Source organism: Ascaphus truei, chromosome 1, assembly GCF_040206685.1.
Source record: "Ascaphus truei isolate aAscTru1 chromosome 1, aAscTru1.hap1, whole genome shotgun sequence".
Lineage (NCBI taxonomy): Eukaryota > Metazoa > Chordata > Amphibia > Anura > Ascaphidae > Ascaphus > Ascaphus truei.
The window spans coordinates 239384243-239400542 of NC_134483.1; positions in this window are offsets into that span (position 1 = coordinate 239384243).

The following is a 16300-nucleotide window of genomic DNA, read 5'->3' on the forward strand; positions in this document are numbered from 1 at the left end:
TAGTGCTCCAAAATCCCTGTGACAAGAACTCTGTTTTCCACTTCATTGAACCGAGGATTACGTGGCCGCTCCACACGTTTCCTCCGAACACGTGCAGGCCCAGAGCTTGGCTGCTGCTGACTGGACTCTCCTTCTTCCAATGGAAGAGACTCCAAAAGCGGGCCACCACCAAAAACCCCAACACCAGACACACCAGCAGCACCAGCAGCAGACACCCCATCAGCACCAGCAACAGACACCACAGCTGCACCAGCAACAGAGCCACCAGCAGCACTCGCACTCCCAGCAACACTAGTTGCACTCGCAGCAACAGCAGTCCCCTGAATCTTACGTTCACTCAGACGCGTACTCACACGACTACCAGTACCACTCACACCAGCACCACTCTTCCCACGCCTTGCGGCCATACCTCTAGCACTCACAAAGAACAGAAAATAAATTTTAAAACTATCGCACTGAACACTTACAAAGTGAAAACAAGACAAAGATGTTAACAAAACAACACAGGACAAACCTCTCACAATACACAGCAACTCTCTCAGTCAATATGAAATATGTAAATCGCCCAGCTCTGTGTCTCTCTCTCTCTCTCTCTCTCTCTCTCTCTCTCTCTCTCTCTCTCTCTCTCTCTCTCTCTCTCTCTCAAAAATCAGAGAATAAATAAAAATACACGCTGCCTTTAAATGGGCCGCTCAATCCAAAACATGCTTGCTTCAGCAGATTCAGCAAAAAGTTTCATTGGCGAACCTAACACCACCCCGCCATGCACGCCGATACACCTGTGTGTGATCGGTAAATCATCGGCAGAGTGGGAGCAAATCTTTTCGGCTTGATTCGGAAGGGATTCGGCACTTATTGCATACGGAGAGGGAAAATCGGCAGAATCATGCCGATAAGGTACACTTGGCGATTGCACTTTTTCGGCGCTTACTGCATAGAGCCCATAGTCATTGATTTATCTTTATCAGATTCATCCCCACCAATACAACATTGCACACTGGATGGTGGTGCACCATTGTCATGGAACAAGAATCACATCTCTGTTTCACCCTCCTCTTTCCTTGCAGCTTCTGCCTGTCATTTTCTTATTTTCAGCTGCATGGAGCTTGCACAAACACACTGTGCCTGTGTGATATGTTACAATGTTGCACTTCTTGCCTCTGGGCATATAATCAGTGAGTTCCTACTGCAGCTTCTGAGATCTTTCTTAGAATGGGCTAATCTTCTCTCTCCCCCTCTGCCTTGCTCACAGATGGTCTGTCCCCAGACTATCTTGTTACCCAGAATGCACTGGCACTTCCTTTTCACATTCAACACTGGCTGAGTGGGTACCTCTCTGTTACTCTCCTATGGCAAGGCCATCTCTTTCTACCTGTTTCTAACTACAAATCACTACTACACACCATCCGCAAGAGCCTGTATTTACTGCTGCTTTTCCAATAAAGTGAAGGAAATATTATAGGACATGGAGTGATTTGGAAAGGGGCTGAGTTAATGCTATCGGGGGCTACTCACACATCACACATGACTCTGGCCTCAGAATAGTAGAAAGAGGACCGTGTGCTTTGGGGACAAAAACAGAGGAGCTACTAACCACAGCCTTTATGCTAAAGAAACAAGCAAGCAGCTTACACAGCAAATAAACAGCAGTCTATCACCACCACAGTACAAGCATACTGCTCCACATTGCTACACAGAGCCACCAGCCTCTATACAGCAAACAACTACTACTTTATACAAAGACAAGCGAGCAGCTTTACATTGCTAATAAGAGCACATACCTTCTACAGCAAAAGCCTGCACACAGCCAGCAAACAACCTTGCACACAAGGTAGCAGCTTTGCAGACAGACAGTGCATCTTACACAAAACTTTGATGGCTCTTTTCTGTCTTTGAGCCGACTCTCTGCACAGCTCCATAGTGAAGAGCTACCATCTCACCTACCCCTGTGCACGTCACCATGGCTAGCGCCACCAAAGGCCACACCACTGGACACCTGCTAGGACACGGGCCAGAGCCACCGGACACCTGTGAGTACAGCCACCCCTACGCTGAACGTTGCAGGACACCGCTCGGCATCATCTGAGACAGTCGCCCCTCTCTGACACAGGTAAAAGACTGCACGCCACACGCACTGGCTAAAGGCCTACACACACCTACAGCATGGCAGAACCAGATATCACGCAGGAGAGTGACCACTCAGACACAGAGATCGCTTCACAACTGCAACAGGCACAGGCAGACGCAAGGCCTAAACGGAAAGTCACACTGACACAAAAGGCCCGCGAAAAATATTACACTGACATTGAAGCGCACCGTGCTAAATTAGAGTTGGCCTGGGAAACAACAACACTTGGGTTAAGCAATGTCGCCGGCGCTGGCAATTATGTGTAACAGCTCGAGCAGGCAATAACTCAATTAAAGATAGATCACGCACGCTACCAAGAGCTGTCAGAGGCATACGTCACTTACTTGGCCAGGGCTAACACCGGCGAAAGCCTGCAAGAAATGGACTTACAGCATAACATTGACTTGACACGTGACAGCCGCGTGCGAACCTCTATCACGGAAGCCGAGAGTAAGAGGAAAGACCTTTTGCTGGAAACCGCATCACAGCGCTCAAGCACATCCAGGCATTCAGCAAGGTCAGCAAAAATCAGCGCAATCTAACGCGTCCAGCGCTAGCGCAAGCGCTACCAATGCGCGAGCCGCCGCAGAGTCCGCACGTGCTAGGGCCAAATATGGTCGGAGAGAGGCAGCCGTAAGGGCAGAAAGAGCGCGCATAGAAGAGAAGGAGCAGAACGCCACCAATGCCGCCGCCAATGCCACCGCCAATGCCGCCGCTGCACGTAAAAAGGCCGAACTGGACGCGGATCTAGAAGCTCTAAGCAAAGAAGAGGACGCCGCTACCGCCTTAGCCCAAGCCAAAGTCTTAGAAGCAGCTGCGCGACAGGACGGCGGGGAGCAACCGTACAGACGGATAGCCTCAGAGGATCCAGTCCAACGCACTGAAGACTACGTGAGGAGCCTCTTCAGCATAAACACCAGCGCACAATCTCAACACGGAGGGAGTGACTCCACAGACACCAAAGACCTACTAGGTCCACTTGGAGAAGACGCTGCTCCTTCAATGGTACTTTCTGCCTGGGATAGCCACAGCCGCAACAGTGATCATACGCCAGCGCTCACACGGATGCACCACAACAGGCTCGCAATCCAGGTACACCAACACGTGAGAACACAGCCCCTCACACTGACCAGCAGTCATCACGCGTCCACGCCAAGGAAGAGGCGACCGCACGGACCCTCCCAGCAACTACGTCAGAATGTGACCAACACACCATTGCCTCAGGCCTGACAGACATAGCCAAGTACATGATCCGGCATGAAATGGTGCAAACAGGACTCACCAACTTTGACGACCATCCTGAGAACTACCGGACATGGAAGTTCACGTTCAAGGACGCAATCAACAGCCTGGGCTTCTCAGCAAGGGAAGAGCTCAACCTGCTATCCAAATGGCTGGGAAACGAATCCAGGGAGCACGCGAAGAAACTTCGGACGGCAAACGCGAACCACCCACAAGTAGGTCTTGGCCTAGTGTGGGAAAGGCAAGAAGAGTGCAACGGTAGACCCGAAGCAGTCGAGGATTCGCTCTTCAAAAGAGTCTACAGCTTTCCCAAGATCACAGCTAGAGACTACTCGAACTTACGAGAGCTTGGAGACCTGCTGCAAGAGCTGGAGTTTGCAAGAAAAGACCATTCCTTAACAGGTCTCAACGTCCTAGACTCAGATCGTGGAGTGAGACCCATCTTGGAGAAGCTACCCTTCAACCTCCAAGAAAGGTGGATTTCACAAGGCTCCAAATACAAAAGGGAGAAGCAAGTAGCCTTCCCCCCATTCTCATTCTTCTTGAGCTTCATCCGCGAAGCGTCAAGGACAAGAAACGATCCCAGTTTCATCTTGGGTGCGCAAACCACACATAGTGCAAGCAGCCTGAGGAATGAGAGACCAGTGACGAGATACGGTAACACTCAAACACCCATCTCGGTCCACAGGACGGACGTGTCCCCCATGACCCAAACTACTCCCGATCAGTCGGTCACCGGAGACTAGGAACCAAGGGACCCAAACAGGGAATGTCCCATACACAAGAATCCACACCCACTTAACAGGTGCTTTAGGTTCAGGATGAAGTCCCTAGAGGAACGCAAGAGGTTACTCGGAGAATTCAGAGTTTGCTTCAGGTGCTGCGGTTCCACGACTCACCTAGCCAGAGACTGTAAAGAAGAAATCAAATGTACAGTTTGCAAAAGCGACAAGCACGTAACATCTTTACATCCAGAGGTGCTGACACTCCACCAACTCAACAACCCATCCTCCGTAGCGGAGTATGGCGGGGAGGAAGGAGAAGGAGAGCCAACATCCATCACGTCTCAGCGCACCGAGGTTTACGGAAAAGAAAGTGACAAAATGTCCTGCTCCAAAATATGCCTTGTCGCAGTGCACCCCCAGGGACAACCTGAGAAGGGTATTCGGATGTATGCAATCCTCGATGACCAAAGCAACAGATCATTGGCGAACACGGAGTTTTTCAACTTATTCAACTTACAAGACAATGCCTCACCCTACACCCTCAGAACCTGTGCAGGGTCAACTGAGACAACAGGGAGAAGAGCAAGCGGTTACGTCATACGTTCAGTGGATAATAGAGTGAAGATAGCTCTCCCCACACTCATCGAGTGTAACCACATGGCCACAAACAGGGACGAGATTCCCACACCAGACGTGGCATGCCATCACCCGCACCTCAGAGGAATAGCCAACTACATCCCGCCGGTAGAACAAGGCGCCAAGATCTTGCTGCTGCTCGGTAGGGACATATTGAGGGTACATAAAGTCCGTAAACAGCGTAACGGACCCCACAACGCACCATACGCCCAAAGACTTGACTTAGGATGGGTGATAGTGGGCAACGCGTGCACTGACAAAGGGCACAGACAAGACTATGTTCACACCCACAGAACGATAATAACAGAATGTGGACACACATCCCATTCTGAACCATGTCTTGGCCTTCTCCAAGTGACAGGAGGGCCAAGTGAAGAGAAGAGACAAGGTCATAACCCTGAGATCGGCAAGAACATCCTCACATCAGGGGGATGTGGCAATGGCCTAGGATGCTTAGTGGTTAAGACAACCAAGGATAACGAGTTGACTCCAGCGAAGGAAGAAAGTAACCTCCCGAAGGTGACCGACAAAAAGATCTCCCAAAGTAAAAGAAACAATCAGACAGTTCTCCTGAGAGCAATGACACAGCTGAGACGTATAGCCATTCCTCTCCACAGAGTATCAAGCGACAAGGCATCCAGCTGTCACGGCTGGCATAGCCGCAAAAGATTGCGCCCTGCAGGTGAAGCCACAGTGGCAAAAAGACTGTCCTCTGACATGTCAAAAAAGAGACAGTCGCAGAGACATTTCACAAAGGGATTTACAAGGACAAAAGAGACTGTTCTTCGTCCTGTTCTAGGAGAAAACAACCTCCTGATGGCAGTTAACAAAAAGACACAAAGGCGTATCACCAAAATACGTGGAGATGTTCTCGTGCAAGAGGAACGCACCGATGACTTAGGGTGCACAGCGTTCCAGACCACAAGGGACGACGACAAGCACACATCGATGGGAGATAGAGAATTCCTGATGATAACGGTCAAGGAGCTCATCAAAAATGGACCTGGCAATTGGGTGAACCCGCTACCATTCCGTTCACCAAGAAGGCGCCTCCCAAACAATGGAGAACATGCCATCTCTAGGTTCACTTCGCATCTCTGCGACCTACAAATGGAACCAGAGACCAAAAACAACTTTGTGGCCATCACCCAGAAGATATTCCTTACCGGCCATGCAAAGCCAGCACCCCTATTAAAGAAAGGTGAAGAATGCTGGTACCTCCAATCATCTGTGGTCTACCACCCTCAGGAACCCGATCAAATCCGTGCAGTGTTCAGCCCCAGTGCTCAGCTCCAGGGAGTCTCCCCGAACGACACCCTTTTTACTGGACTAGATTCAACAACTGATCTTCCAGGAGTGTCGATCCGCCTCCGCAAGGAACCAAAAGCCATCTCCTTCTGCCAAACGCCAGGTGTTAGAGTGACAGGCTGCCACAGCTGGCATACCTACAAGGGGATGCACTCTGTAGGTAAAACCACAGAGACAAAAGGACTGTTCTTCCATAAGTTTAAAAAGAAACAGTGCCAGAGACTTTCACAGAGAGACATTGTGGTGAACCCAGCTAACTTGGACCGGTGCATCCACCCAACATCCTTTGCTAAAAAACTTTGCCAAAGGATTTCAACGCCAGTGGTACCGGCCGGTATCGCCTCGTTATGTGGACATGGACTTTGCATTATTATGTTATGTTTGTTTGCATTGCACATATGTTCCACATATTCTAGTTATGTAGTGGTATCTCCAGATACCAGGCGGGGAGTGTCATGGAACAAGAATCACATCTCTGTTTCACCCCCCTCTTTCCTTGCAGCTTCTGCCTGTCAGTTTCTTATTTTCAGCTGCATGGAGCTTGCACACACACACTGTGCCTGTGTGATATGATACAATGTTGCACTACTTGCCTCTGGGCATGTAATCAGTGAGTTGCTACTGCAGCTTCTGAGATCCTTCTTAGAATGGGATAGTCTGCTCTCTACCTCTCGGCCTTGCTCACAGATGGTCTGTCCCCAGACTATCTTGTTACCCAGAATGCACTGGTACTTCCTTTTCACATTCAACACTGGCTGAGTGGGTACCTCTCTGTTACTCTCCTATGGCAAGGCCATCTCTTTCTACCTGCTTCTAACTACAAATCACTACTACACACCATCCACAAGAGCCTGTATTTACTGCTGCTTTTCCAATAAAGTGAAGGAAATATTATAGGACTTGGAGTGATTTGGAAAGGGGTTGAGTTAATGCTATCGGGGGCTACTAACACATCACACGTGACTCTGACCTCAGAATAACCATGCAATATTAATTAACAAATAAAACCTAACTAGAACGAATAGTAAACTGGGGAATAATAAAACACAAAAGTTAGCGAGGAGAAAAGTGATTCCCGTTAACTGGTGTGCATCCTAATTAACCAATTATTGTAAGTATCTTAAGATCAGTTAATATTGATATGATCAAAGGTTCTTGTGATAATTCCTTAAAATATACCTTTTATAATACTTATTAAAATAAAATCAGCTACATTAGCAATCAACAAAACTTGTGAACCATTTAAAAGCAGAACAGAGGGTCGCCTGAGCTGAACAAAGTTGATTTCAGCCTTGGAACCCCCTGCTTCCCGAGATAAAGACCCCATTATGGGGTGCCAGTAACGCAACACTGTTAAAGGCCTCCGCGGCACGTGACCGGGGGCTTTTGACATGGCAGGTATACTGGCACCCCATAACGGGGTCCATATCTTGTAAAACAGGGGGTCCCCGAGGCTGAAATCAATGCGGTTCAGCTCAGGTGACCCCCTGCTCACGCACTCTATGAATAAAAATAAAATGTAAGCAGCTTCATTACCTTAGCGGCTAGCCACTATGGCAATGAAGGGGTGCACAATAGAAGGTTTATTGGGGGAAGAGGGGGTGAGTGAAGGGGGTACTTGGCTCTTCACTCAACCCCTCTGCCCCCAATAAACATTAAAATATGTACTACCCACCAATACAAAACCCACCAACCCCTGTGCCCCAAATAAAAACATTTTTTATTTTGATGCACAGGATTGATACCAGAGAATAGCGGGAGGTCTTGGGTTGTCCCCGGGGGTGTCCGGGGGCCCCACGGTTGTCTGGGGTCCTTGGGTGGTCCCCGTGGGTGTCTGGGGGTCCTCGTATGTCGGGGGGCCACCAGGTGGTCCCCGCAGGTGTCCAGGGGCCCGACGGGGGTCCTTGGGTGGTTCCTGCCAGTGTCCAGTGGTCCTTGGTTCGTTCCCGTGTGTTTGAAGCCACCCGCTGGTCCCCGCGGTTGTCCGGGGGCCTCCAGATGGTCCCCACATGTGTCTGGGAGTTCCATGGGGTCCTACAGTATTCCCAGTGTGTGTCTGGGGTCCTTGGGTGGTTCCCGCGGGCCTCTAGGTGGTACCCGCGGGTGTCCGGGTGCCTCCAGGTGGTGTCCAGGGGTTTCCGGGGCCCCATGGGGTTTTCAGGTGGTCCCCAGGGGTGTCTGGGAGTCCTCTGGTGGTTCCTGTGGGTGTCTTCTAGCCTCCAGGATGTGTATGGGGGTGTCCAAGGGCCCCACAGGGGTCCCAGTGGGTGTCTGGGCACTTCCAGGTGGTCCCCATGGGTGTCCAGGGGCACCACAGGGGTCCTTGGGTGGTTCCTGCAGGTGTCCAGGGCCTCAGGTTGGTCCCTGCTGGTGTCTGTGGTTGCCCGCTGGCCTGCAGTATCAATCCTGTGCATAACATAATGCTATACATTCAAATAAATACAACCCCCCCCCCAATACATAGATTACAGTAATGGGTAAAATTACTATTATCCAGATAATAGAGCATTTGCCCAATTAAAAAAAAAACATAAATCAGCTGTATAAATAAAACTGGCACTTACCCCTGCCAGGATGAAGGCTGTTCTCATCCACATCACCATCCTTGTCCTCAGTGGGCATGAACAGCAACTGCACAATAACAAAATACAATGTAATGACCCCTAACCCATTAATCAACTTAACGATTAGTTACCGTTATTGTAATTAAGGGGTTAACCAAACCTTCCCTGCTGACCACCCACCCTAGTCTGGGACTCCACACCCTCTACCCATTGATAAGCACAGTGTTAAAGCATGCCCATATAATATGGGCATGCTTTAACACTATAGGAATAAATGAGAAAGCTAAAAAAAAAAAACAGGCCAAAATACAGTTAGGTCTGGAAATAATTGGACACTGATTCAAGTTTTGTTATTTCGGCTGTGTACCAAAATAAATTCAAGTTATAGTTAAATAATGAATATGGGCTTAAAGTGCAGTCTATCAGCTTTAATTTGATGGTATTCACATCCAAATTGGAGGAAGGGTTTAGGAATTACATCTCTTTAATATGTAGCCCCCTCTTTTTCAAGGAACCAAAAGTAATTGGACAATTGACTCAAAAGCTGTTTCATGGACAGGTGTGGGCTATTCCTTCGTTATTTCAGCATCAATTAAGCAGGTAAAAGGTCTGGAGTTGATTCCAGGTGTGGCATTCACATTTGGAAGCTGTTGCTGTGAACCCAAAACTTGCGGTCAAAGGAGCTCTCAATGCAAGTGAAACAGGGCATCCTTAGGCTGCAAAAAAAAGAAAATCCATCAGAAAGATAGCAGGAACATTAGGAGTGGCCAAATCAACAGTTTGGTACATTCTGAGAAAAAAAGAACGCACTGTGGGCTCTGCAACACAAAAAGGCCTGAACGTCCACGGAAGACAACAGTGGTGGATGATTGTAGGATCCTTTCCATTTTAAAGAAAAACCCCTTTACAACATCCAGCCAAGTGAAGAACACTCTCCAGGAAGTAGGCTAATCATTATCCAAGTTTACCATAAAGAGAAGACTTCACGAGAGTAAAAACAGAGGGTTCACCACAAGGTGCAAACCATTCATAAACCTCAAGAATAGAAAGGCCAGATTAGACTTTGCCAAACAATATCTAAAAAAGCCAGCCCAGTTTTGGAACAGCATTCTTTGGATAGATGAAACTAAGATCAACCTGTACCAGAATGATGGGAAGAAAAAAGTATGGAGAAGGCTTGGAACGGCTCATGATCCGAAGCTTACCACATCATCTGTAAAACACAGTGGAGGCAGTGTGATGGCATGGGCATGTATGGCTTCCAATGGCACTGGGTCATTAGTGTTTATTGATGTTGTGACAGAACACACAAGCAGCCGGATGAATTCTGAAGTGTATAGGGATATATTGTCTGCTCAGATTCAGCCAAATTCAGCGAAGTTGATTGGACGGGGTTTCACTTTACAGATAGACAATGACCCAAAACATTCTGCGAAAGCAACCCAGGAGTTTTTTAAGGCAAATAAGTGGAATATTCTGCAATGGCCGAGTCAATCACCTGATCTCAACCTGATCGAGCATGCATTTCACGTGCTGAAGACAAAACTTAAGGCAGAAAGACCACGAACAAACAACAACTGAAGACAGCTGCAGTAAAGGTCTGGCAAAGCATCACAAAGGAGGAAACTCAACGTTTGGTGATGTCCATGCGTTCCAGACTTCAAGCAGTCAATGCCTGCAAAGAATTCTCGACAAAGTATTAAAAATTAAAAATGTATTTATGATTGTGTTAATTTGTCCAATTACATTTGAGCCCCTGAAATAAGGGGACTGTATATGAAAATGGTTGCAATTCCTAAACGTTTCATACGATATTTTTGTTCAACCCCTTGAATTAAAGCTGAAAGTCTGCACTTCTATTGCATCTTGGTTGTTTCATTTCAAATCCATTGTGGTGTTGTACAGAGCCAGAATTATGAAAATTGTGTCAGTGTCCAATTATTTCCGGACCTAACTGTATTTTTTTGTATTACATTTTATATTAAATTTGTATTACATTTGCATTACTGTAACGCTCACGCTGGCCACATACAAGACAAGACCCTGGCACTGAGGTAGAAGGTATAACACCACACACCCGCAGCAGCGGAGGTGTGTCTGGAAGGCAGATAGTTTAGCGTAGCCGGGTCTGGGTTGGAGAGTGTAGGAGATGCGGTATACTTGCCGAGTTCTGGGATTGTAGAAGACAGGATAGTAGGGGTCCATAAGCTGTGGTCTAGTATTAGAGAGAGCAGCGTAGTCCGAGTCTGTATACCGTGTTCAAGGGTAGGAGAGATAGCCATAGTCGAGAGTATGCCAAAGTCCAAAATCTAGAAGGGTCCACAAACAAGCCGAGTCAATACGCAAGAGGTTAACTGCAAAGGAGAGAGAGCACTGCACAAATGAAGTGAGCTTCACCAGGCTACATAGGATTATGTTGTGCAAAGCATAGGGGGAAGCAGGAAGTATTTAAAGGCAGGACAGGCCAATGGGGACAGGGGGAAGAGTGGAGGCGTGGCCCCAGCGGAGCAGGGATAGGCTGCAGGCAACAAAGCAGGGAACAGAGACTTGCCACATAGCTGGGGATCATTGCACGTCATCGTGTGTGTGCGCCACGTGGGAGAGACGTGTGATACGTGCGGGAGGCGGGACCAGGTTCCGTGCGGCAGCTAGAAGAGCTGCAGGTGCATGCACGCTCTGTAATGAGAGCAGGGGAGCGCGCATGGGCAGGAACAGTGGCCGCAACGGCAGCAGCAGCAGGTAAGGAGGGAACACGCCGCAAAGGATGTGTTCTATGATTCCTTACAGTACCCCTCCTTAAGGATCGGCCTCAAGACGATTCCTATATGGCTTATTCGGAAACCTTGCATGGAACCGCCATAGTAATCCCGGAGCATGGATCTGGTGAAGTGGTATCCATGAGCGTTCTTCGGGTCCGTAACCTTTCCAATGAACTAAAAATATGACACTTCCTCTGGAGTATCTAGAATCCATAGTTGACTGAATCTCGAACTCCTCCTGTCCCTGAACCATGACCGGAGGTGGCCTAGGTGAGACGTTGGGGAATCGAGAGCTTTGAAGAACAGGCTTTAACAATGAGACATGGAAGACTGATGGTATCTTCATCAATGGAGGCGATAAGCCACAGGATTGACCTGTTCCTGAATGCTGAAGGGACCCAGGAATCGTGGAGCCAGTTTCATCACAGGCATCTTCAACCTTATATTCCTTGAAGATAACCATACCTTGTCATCTGGCCTTTATTTGGGCGCCTTTTGGCGATGGCGATTCGCCTGTCCCTTCTGTCTGAGGACTGCCTCCTGAAGGTTTCTTTGAATTCTCCTCCATGAATCTTGAAGAAAGTTTACCCTGGAGTCTGCTGCAGGGACTTCAGAGAGATTGGATGAGATAGGGAGATGGGCTGGGTGGAAGCCATAATTTAAGAAGAAGGGCAACACTTCGGTGGACTCGTTCCTAAGGGAATTGTGAGCGAATTCAGCCCATGGGAGTAGATCCACCCAGTTATCTTGTGCATCGGATATGAAACACCTCAGGAATTGTTCAAGAGATTGGTTTGTTCTTTCTGTCTGACCGTTAGTTTGTGGGTGGTATCCAGAAGAGGACAGAAGTGAAATGTCCAGTCTTTGGGCGAAGCCACGCCAGAACTTAGAAACGAACTGTGGTCCGCTATCTGAAAATATAGAGACTGGAACTCCGTGAATACGGAAGATTTCCTTCAGATAGATGTCTGCTAGGGTGGCAGAAGTAGGGAGACCTTTAAGTGGTATAAAATGAGTTTGCTTAGAAAATCTATCTACAATGACCAGGATGGTATTCATACTGCTAGAGAGTGGAAGTTTAACAATGAAGTCCATAGAAATGTGTGTCCAAGGACGATCGGGAATAGGCAAAGGGCGAAGCAGACCAAACGGCTTCTTGCGAGCGGATTTGTTTCGAGCACAGGCTAAACAGGAACTTAAATTCTTTAATGTCCTTAAACATGTTTGGCCACCATAACGTGCGTCTGATTAGGTCTGAGGTTCTCTTGGTACCTGGGTGACCGGCAGATTTAGAGGAGTGACCCCACTCGAGGATCTTTTGGTGGAATTGTGGAGCGGCATACAAGCACCCCTCCGGCGCCTCCAAACTCTCAGGAATGAGCATTTGAGACTCTAATATCTAATACAATATGTCAAAGGAATTAGCCGAAAAGATACACTTAGAAGGAAGAATGCTCTCATGGATATCTTCAGATTTATTTTCGCAGACGAATTGATGGGACAAAGCATTGGCCTTCAGTTTCTTGGTACCAGGAATTTATGAGATAATGTAATTGAACCTTGAGAAGAAAAGGGCCAACGGGCTTGACGAGAGCCGAGACGGCGAGCAGTCTCAATGTATAATACATTTTTGTGATCCGTCAGGATTGAGATAGGGTTTTCAGTATCCTCCAGGACGTGTCTCCATTCTTGTAGGGCAAGTTTAATGGCCAAAACTTCTCTATTCCCAAAATCGTAATTTTGTTCTGCAGACGAAAATTTCTTAGAGAAGAATCCACAGGGGTGCAACTTATCCTGGGGAGATCGCCTTTGAGAGAGTATGGCTCCCGCTCCAATATCCGAGGCATCTACCTCCAAAGTGAAAGGGAGAGTAGGATCAGGATGTCGTAAGATTGGGGCAGAAACATAAGCCTTTTTGTGAGAATCAAAGGCTAGGCATGCTTAGGGGGGCCAGGAAGAAAGATCCGCTCCTTTCTTAGTCAGGCAGTAATGGCATCCACATTGGCCGAGAAATTACAAATGAATTTACGATAATAATTGGCAAAACCAAGGAAGCGCTGAATCGCCTTGACAGAAGTGGGTTGGGGCCAATCTATGAAGGCTTTAAGTTTATCAAGATCCATTGCGAACCCTGTATCAGAAATAATGTACCCTAGGAACGAAGTAGAGGTCTGGTGGAACATACAGGCGAGAGAGAACTAACTTAGTGTGCTGAATATGTTTCGGTTAGGGACTTAGAATAGATGAGAATGTCATCAAGGTATACAATGATGAAAATGTTAAGGACATCACAAAAGATTTCATTCACGAACTCCTGTAAAACCGCAGGTGCATTACAAAGTCCAAAGGGCATAACTAAATAATCGTAATGGCCGTCGTGTGTATTGAATGCCGTCTTCCATTCGTCTCCTTGTCGTATACGTGAAAGATTATAAGCCCCACGGGGATCCAGCTTGGTGAAAATGGTAGCACCTTGTAAGCAGTCGAACAGTTCTGAAATAAGGGGCAAAGTGTAGCGATCATTCAGAGTAATCGTGTTCAAACCTCTGTAATCAATAAACGGGAGAAGTGACCCATCCTTCTTCTTAACGAAAAAGAACCCTGCGCCGACAGGGGAAGTGGAATTTCTTATAAAGCTCTTCTTTAAATTCTCTTGAATGTAATCGGACATGGCCTTAGTCTCAGGGAGTGATAAAGGACAAGACCTAGCTTTGGGAAGGATGGCACCAGGCAAAAAATCAATAGGGCAGTCAAAAGGACAATGAGGGGGCAGAGCCTCGGAACAAACCTTATCAAACACGTCAAGAAACTCTGAATATGTTACAGAATAGAAGTGTTGGCAGGTTTCATGGTCTCTAGGCAGGCAACGACTTGTACGGGGGGCGTAGAAGGAATCTTAGCGACTGGACCCCACTGTATAAGCTTGTTATCAGTCTAATCTATCTGGGGATTGTGGCGTTGGAGCCAAGGTAGACCCAGGATTACCTGCACAGCAGGGGAGTGAATTACGTTCAAGGAAATTTTCTATTTATGGCCATCCTTCGTGGAGAGGGAAAGAAGAACTGTCTCCAAAGTAATGAAGGCTGGCTGGAGAGGTCTTCCATCAATGGCCTCGAGACCGACAGGTACGGACTTCTGTATCATAGGGATGTTGTGCTTGTTGGCGAACTCCTGGTCCACAAAGTTTCCCCCAGACCCGGAGTTGACAAAAGTGGACGCGGATACACGTAAATCAGGACCCTCGATAAAGATCAGACGCATAATCCTTTTCGGTTGCCTTCCCTTAGTAGGGGGAGAAGAAGAAATAGTACCCAATGAGATTCCCCCATACCTCATTGGGTGTTGGCATTTCCCGTCTCTGAAGGACAGTGGCGCACCAGATGTCCAGGTAGACCGCAGTAGAAACACAAGCCATTGTTCTTCCGACGTTTCTCAGAATAGGAGAGTTGATGACTTCCTAACTGCATGGGTTCTGGGACCTCAAGAGCAGGGAGAATGGTGGGAGTAGGACTGCGGATAGAAGTCATAGTTGTGAGAGAGCGAGCATGATGGCGTCCAAGCCGCCTTTCCTGAAGGCGTTGATCCAACCGAATACATATGACTATCAGGTCCTCTAGTGCGGAGGGTCTTTCCTGGGCTGCTAACTCATTTTTCAGAGTCTCCGAAAGTCCTTGCCAGAAGGCTGCAGATAAAGCCTCATCGTTCAATCCCGTCTCCACAGCGATGGTCCGGAATTCTAGTGCATACTTGGCAACAAATCTGTGGCTCTGTGAAATATGAAACAAAGAAGATGCAACAGTAACTTTACGACCAGTGGTATCAAACACCTGCTTGAATTCTTTCTTGAACTTAGCGAAATCTTGTGTAAGTTCGGGCCTCAGTTCCCAGATGGGAGTAGCCCAGGACAATACCTCGCCAGTCAAGAGTGCAATAATATAAGCCACTTTAGCTCTGTCGAAAGAGAAGCGAGAAGAAGTTAATTCAAATTGAATATCACATTGGTTTAAGAATCCACGACACCCATGTGGGTCACCAGCATAGCGATTGGGAGTGGGGAGACATGGCTACAGAGGTACATTGGGCTCAGGCCTAGGGGAGGACAAGGTCGAAAGTCTGAGAATGCGAGACTGCGACTGATAGAGCGAAATAGTGTCAATTCTCTGGGCCAAGGAGGTAACTTGGTTGCTCAAATACTGGAAATGTTCAGAAATGGAGGCCAGAGCTGGGCCCACCCAAGGGGGGTCTATGTTTGTTGGGCTCAGCATACTGTAACGCTTGCGCTGCCCACAAACAAGACAAGACCCCGGCACTGAGGATGGAAGGTATTACACCACACACCCGCATCAGTGGAGGCGTGCCTGGAAGGCGGATAGTTTATCGTAGCCGGGTCTGGGTTGGAGAGTGTAGAAGATGCGGTATACTTGCTGAGTTCCAGGATTGGAGAAGACATGATAGTAGGGATCAGTAAGCCGTGGTCTGGGATTGGAGAGAGCAGCGTAGTCCGAGTTCGTATGCCGTGTTCTAGTGTAGGACAGTTCGCCGTAGTCGAGGGTATGCCAAAGTCCAAATTCCAGAAGGGTCCACAAACAAGCCGAGTTGGTACACAAGAGTTTAACTGCAAAGGAGAGAGCACGGAACAAATGAAGTGAGCTTCACGAGGCTACATAGGATTATGCTGAGCAAAGCATGGGAGGAAGCAGGAAGTATTTAAAGGCAGGACAGACCAATGGGGACAGGGGGCGGAGCTGAGGTGCGGCCCCAGCGGAGTAGGGATAGGCTGCAGGTAACAAGGCAGGAAGAAGAGACTTGCCATACATCTGGGAATCGTTCACGTCATCACGTGTGCGCGCCGCACTGAAGAGATGCGCGACGCGTGCGGGAGGCGAAACCAGGTTCCGTGCGGCACCTTGAAGAGCTGCGGGTGCGCTCGCGCTCTGT